The sequence below is a fragment of the Aedes albopictus genome, chromosome 1, assembly GCF_035046485.1.
Source record: "Aedes albopictus strain Foshan chromosome 1, AalbF5, whole genome shotgun sequence".
Taxonomy (NCBI): domain Eukaryota; kingdom Metazoa; phylum Arthropoda; class Insecta; order Diptera; family Culicidae; genus Aedes; species Aedes albopictus.
Window position 1 is genome coordinate 154,195,829 of NC_085136.1, and position 6,541 is coordinate 154,202,369.

Below are 6,541 nucleotides of genomic sequence, written 5' to 3' on the forward strand. Positions count from 1 at the left end.
CTGCATTGGGTCGGTGCATATGGATCTTTTGGGTGTTATCTGGTTTGTTCGTACTCATGGTAGTGGGTGAACAGATTACATCGCGGTTCTCGAAGGTAATCAAGAACTACTATTGCTGGGAAAGAATAATACCGTCTAACTCAGTTGATTTAAACAAACCCGAATGCACAGCAACAGGGTTTATTCTTAAATTAAACTGCTTGTAACCCTAGGGTAACCTTACAGCTGTGAGTGTGAGAAAAACGTATTTCTTATTCCTCATTTGCTCTTCTGTATCGATTTTGGTCCCGTTACACTATGTTTCATGTTTTGGAATACGTTTGAACCACTTTTAGCTTGAACTGTGTGCATTAGGGTGGCCCACACTTATATGAAAAACAAAAATTTCGAAAAATACCAAGTCTTACCTCCTAAATTAGTTGTTTTGGACTCCCAGAAGCTACGTTCAAAATTTGAGCAAAATCGGTTGAGCCTAAGGGGGCGCTCAAATCGCTTGAAGTTTGTATGGGAAAACTTGGCCAAATATATGCAGAAATTTTAAGTTTTCGAATTTTGCCGCTAGGTGGCGCTGTAAGCGTTTAGTAATCAAACCCTTTGGTATTATTGTAGGTGACTATATGCCAGAGAACTTTGTCGAAGACCGCGAAGTGATCCGACGGCTGTGAAAAAAGTTATACCCTAGCCAAAGTGAGGCAAAGTATTGAGATTTTATTATTGATATTATTCCTTTACATGTATTGGAAAAATAAAAATAAAGTTTATCCTCACTTTTCCTAGGGTATAACTTTTTTCACAGACGTTGGATCACTTTGCGGTCTTCGACAAACTTGTTTGGCATATAGTCACCTACAATAATACCAAAGGGTTTGATTATTGAATGCTTACAGCGCCACCTAGCGGCAAAATTCGAAAACTTAAAATTTCTGCATACATTTGGCCAAGTTTTCCCATACAAACTTAAAGCGTTTTGAGCGCCCCCTTAGGCTCAACCGATTTTGCTCAAATTTTGAACGTAGCTTCTGGGAGTCCAAAACAACTGATTTAGGAGGTAAGACTTGGTATTTTTCGAGATTTTTGTTTTTCATATAAGTGTGGGCCACCTTAGTGTGCATATTAGCGGGTGTCAAACTTAAAAGAGTTCCGATTAAAAGCGGTCAAACCACCGGGGGTGTACGGTGTACATAGAGTATGTGCTAATTAACGAGTCTGGAATAACAAAGAGGAGAAACGTCAAAATTGGAACAGCCGATTTGCTGTCATCCCCATAGTTCCAATCGAGCAGGAGACCTGTCAAAACGACCAGGATTCGCCACTTTGGTATACTCGAGACACTTTAATGCTAATGTACCTCTATAAATAAACAGTGATTTCAGCACCATCCTAGAAATACATGAAGAGCTTATAAAGGGCAAATGTGTTAGGGAATAGACAGCAGTGATGTCATTCGTAAATTCCACTCAAATTCTAAAAAGCATACATCTCAAGTTCAATCAAAATATCCTGGAGGAAAACTTTACTCGTTACTTGTTTACTTGCAGCAGAATGAATGGCATTTTTAAAATTTTAGCAATTGACAGATATTCACATTGGTATTCGAAAAGACGTAATACCTATGATAGCATATCTAAACGATGGTTCCAAAAATAGCAATTGCGTGATGATTAATATTCGTTTCATGAATAATATGAGATTTGGCTTCTGGCTGTTCTGTTTCAATTTAGTTCGCAAATCTTGAAACAGTTGTACTGCTTATATTAACTGCGGAATTGCGGATTCAATCGTCAGGGTAGACGTATTTGCTTATCACTTTCGCCACAACAGAAGGAGACAAGCAAAGCGGTATAACTAACCAAATTGTTCGCATGATGTTTATTTTTGTTTTTTTCTTATCAGTAAACTTTATGCGAAGTGTTAATACCAAACAATGTCCATTACAGTGGTTTTCCCCAGTTTATCTTATTAATGTATGGCTTTGTTTAGTATTGATTAATTTCGCATTCGTATAGCTAGAGTGAGGTATGAAGATACTCTTTAGCCAAGAAAATCAATGATCTTATTTTTTTATTGAGACTACTTATTCATGAGAATCTGGGCCTACCAAGGGTCCTACCATAGATGCGATATCCTGTTGAACTTCAGTGTACCACCTCCTGTTTACCGATTTCGATTATATCGCTGCGTAGAATCTAGTAGATCGACCCATCTTCACCTTTCCTCCGAATGACCCGCATGGCGCGTGTTCACAGCTGGAGTAAATTCATTTAATTTTGTATGCCGAGAGGTATCTAAACTCTAAATTCCTGAAAAGAAAAGCTTTTACCAAAAAAATTTTTGTGCGCAACCGCTACCAAATATTTTCATTCATTCACTTTATCGTCATACAATATTGATGTAAAAGCACCACTTTGGTCAGAACGGTGAATACGAAAATACCATATAAATACATTTTATTCATTTCTGTTATTTTAGGCTTTTCATGGTGTATAACAGAGTTCAGCATTATAGACCCAGTTGTGAGGCTTCCATCCAAGATTTATGTACCGCAGGCATCTTTTGATAAATACCTGCATCACATCTGCGAGTGTTCACCACAATCAGAGAAGAGAAGGGCATCTCAGAACAAATTGACTACACGAAAAGGGAAAAATTTTTGGCGTGAAAAATCGACTCAATTTATTTTGTTTCTGCCCATTTTGTTTCCATCGTGCATAACCGGCATAACTGTCAAAACAAGACCATGGCTCAAAGTGTATTGATTACATTCAGGTATAGTCAAAATTAATTAATAAATGACGTCATATCGAAGATTAATTCTCTTATTGTTCGAAATTTTGTTTCCTTATTGAGAGCATATCAGTTGTTGTTTCGACCACTATTGTAATTACATGGAAGACGTTCCAAAGACGTTTTTGAAATTGCAGGCTGTTATAACACTCAGGAAAAAGCATTGTAAAATCAAAAATATTTCAGGTAAACTCAAATAAATTGTCAATTTGTTCTGGCAACAAAAATAAAACCGTTTGGAGCAAATCGAACGTCACATTTGAAGCAAATTCAATCCATTTTTGAAACAAACATGCATCTTCTGACAGGTTATATTAGAAACAAATGTAAAAAATTTTGTTTTTTGTGGCAGGTCGGCCCTACAGAAATTTTTGTTTTCCAATTAAATTTACAAAATCCCTTCTTTCTCTAGTAAAACCCACTTCCTGCGTGGCACTTTCAATGCCAACATCATGTAGATAACATACGCTCCCGAAATCAATGGAATTTCGTGGAAACTTTTGGTGAAACTTTTTTGCAAGAGGAAAACTTGTTTGGTGCTGCAGCTGGAACTTGAGAGTTTTGTTTATGTTCTCGACGGCGGAACGGGGGGCTCTTCAATGGGTATTGTAGAAATCAATATGTTTTTGAGTTAGTTTTAAAAATTAATGTTTTAGTTCCGTCGATGGGGGTGACAATGGGTCTGGGGGTGAGATTGGGTCAAAACGGAGAAACATAAAATTTGAAATAGATCAATAACTATCGCTAATTTATATTGAAAACTTTATATTATTTCAAAGGGAAGATGTTTTTACGCGTCATGATGCAGAATAAGATGTTTTACAATAATCGTTTTTTGTTAAATTTGTGGCTAAACTTATATGATGAAGCTACTAGTAAATCACTCTGAAAAAATTTCTCCTTCGTAATGTTTAACACAAGTACACGGTAAAAATTCTGCACGCTCGATGTAAGGGAAAAATCCATTAACTATTCAACATCCCAATCAACATGATCAGCAATGATTTTCCTTTGAAATCACAATGCTGTCAGTGTTGATTTCAGAACCAAAACAAACCCACCGGAGAAATTAACTGAAAATCACTTCGATTTGCACTACTGTATAAAGCAGTACGATCCAAAGTGAAAAGCTATTGGTTTGGTAATGACTGTTTTGGACATGAAAGTAAATATAGATGACAGGAGGTAGAAAGTGTTTCGCTTCGATACGCACCTCTCTAACAGATTTGAAGTAGTGTAGTGGGAAAACAGATGATCGTGAATCTCAAGGTCCTGGTATCGAATACGGGTGTGGTGAACATTTTTTTTTTAATTCTAGTTTTGAAATCAAAACATTGTCAACCACAAATCGAAGTGAATTTCCATTTAAATTGAAGAGACATTGAATGTTGTTTTTCAAATGTTATTTAATTAATAACAAACTGATTAGACAGTAGTGCGAATTCAAGTGCCAATCAGTTCATATCAGAGTGCAGATTTTTTTACCGTGTACCTAATTATAAATTTTCTTATAAAGCGCTGTCCATAAACTACGTAGACTTTTTTTGGGCCATCTCAGACCCCCCCCCTCCCCCCTCGTAGACTTTTGTTCATACAAAATTTTCGAAATTTGTATGGAGCGTAGACTTTGGCCAGACCCCCCCGTCCCCCCCTAAGAGTCTACGTAGTTTATGGACAGGCCCTAAGTGGTTAGCTGTAGGTACCTGGTTGATGTAATGAAAAAAGCGGGCTGTCATTGCTCTTTTTATTTAATAACTTAATATTTTCGACCCCATGTCTAAATATTAAGAATAGGGGTGAGATTGGGTCAAGCAAGTTATCGAGTGCACATAACCTTAACTAAAAATTCAACTTGTTATCCAGTCCTCATTTGACGTTAGAGTGGTGCCATGTTTACCGTATTTTCACTAAAGCACGCTTTCTTTCAAAAATATGTCGAGAAGCGTCAAACGAGTGTGTTAATACGTTTAGTGCCTAAAATCATTTATAACAATACACCCATGCATGTGGACAGCTCCTCTTATCATCAGCTAATCTTTAGTGTACTACAATATCGTAAGCTCACAAAATAGACTTAACATAACATTTGAACGACCCTCTATCTTGAGATGGAGTGATTTGCTTTAGCAATATAGAGGCCAATGATCATGTACATAAGAGTTTATAACGGAGGGTTTGGTTAAACATTTCTTATGCAGTATACAAAAGCTAGCCTGTTTTTTTTTACAATCAATCTTTCATTCTTTCTTCGCCCCTCCCTCATTGTAATCTCCTCTCCTCTCATGAAGGTTGAAACTCTTTATGAGGATGATTATGATGGCTAAAAATGATGATACAGTATACAAACGTTATTTTATCAAATTTCAACCATTTTTTTCGGTTGTATTAGCCCTTTTTAGGTGAATTAATGATCTTTTAAAATTTCCTAAGCTTTTAATCGTCATAACATTGTGTTTTAAGTAGGTTTACTACATGTGATCAATAAAATTAATTTATATTCTTAGATAGGTGATTTCGAATACTTTGACCCATTCTCACCCCCTCTAAGGGGTGAGATTGAATCAATTTTCAATCATTTGTAGTTTACTAAGCAATTCATATAACGTGATACTTTCTTGCTAAATTATCATTACCACATAGGAGAGTATACATCTACATATATAAAAATGAGTTTGAAGTTCCTTTGAGGCAACAAAACTCAAGAACGAATATACCGATCAGCATGGCTCTTGCATGGTTCGGTTCGTATTCGTGGTGGCTGTGGTCAAATTATTGGGGGGGCAAAGCCTGTTTTTCCTGATATTTTGTATGGGAATATTAAAAAATCGTCAAATATTGGGGGGGGGGCAAACCTATGCTTGCCCCCCCCCCCCCTAAGTTGGCGCCTATGGTTGTGTTTATATGTACAAAAAGTTACGAAAATCAACTAGAAAAGTAAGAAAATTGATGAAGTACTGGTTTTTTAATGAGCTGGGAAGGAAATCAACATGATCGAAAATGAAACCAATCTAGAGTGCAATGCTATTTTGAGTTCAACAGTTGTCAAACCACCACAAGACGGCAAGACAAAGTTTGCCGGGACAGCTAGTACCAAATAAAAAGTTACTCCGACTCCAATTGCATGTGTTATTTAACAAACAATCTTTGAGTATCGTTTTTTGACCCATTCTCAGCCCCAACGACGGTACATTGTATTTTAAGTAGGATTACTAGACATGATCAATAAAATTAACTTGTATTCTTAGATAGGCGACTTCGAAAACTTTGACCCATTCTCACCCCCTCTAAAAGGTGAGATTGGGTCAATTTTCAATCATTTGTAGTTTAGTAGACAATTTATATAATGTGATACTTTCTTGCTAAACTATCATTACCATATACCGTATTACCCCGCTAATACGACACCGACTGTTGTCGAATAACCGGGGTAAACTTTTAATTCGACAAACTGGTCACCCTACACGATCATGCTCATTGAAATTTGGCAACTCTATTTTTGTTTTTGTTTTGATTTCCGGATTTGTTATGGAACATAATTTCAACAGATATTGTGGTGGTGCGAATGAAAAGCTCGTTCTTTCTGCGATTGTTACCATCCTCAGTTCATTCCGGTTGGTCTACAGGCGGTTTGGGTGTCGAATAGCACCAACTCAGAACTTCCGGAAATAGCTTCTGCAAGAGGAGCTGCTCCGGGTGCAAGTATAAGCGCAATATCAAACTGTTTTGCATTTACAGTGTACATCGCTGTGACATTTGA

General features: G+C 36.8%; 1 long non-coding RNA gene across 1 annotated transcript; it reads right to left on the bottom strand.

Annotated features, from left to right (window-relative positions):
- Nucleotides 1-290: 290 nt before the first annotated feature.
- On the bottom strand, nt 291-5,593 carry LOC134285219 (uncharacterized). Its single transcript, XR_009996228.1, has 2 exons — nt 2,210-5,593; nt 291-2,175 (listed from the first exon to the last, which is right to left on the bottom strand). It is a non-coding gene; the product is annotated as an uncharacterized LOC134285219 (long non-coding RNA).
- Between the last annotated feature and the right edge of the window lie 948 nt (nt 5,594-6,541).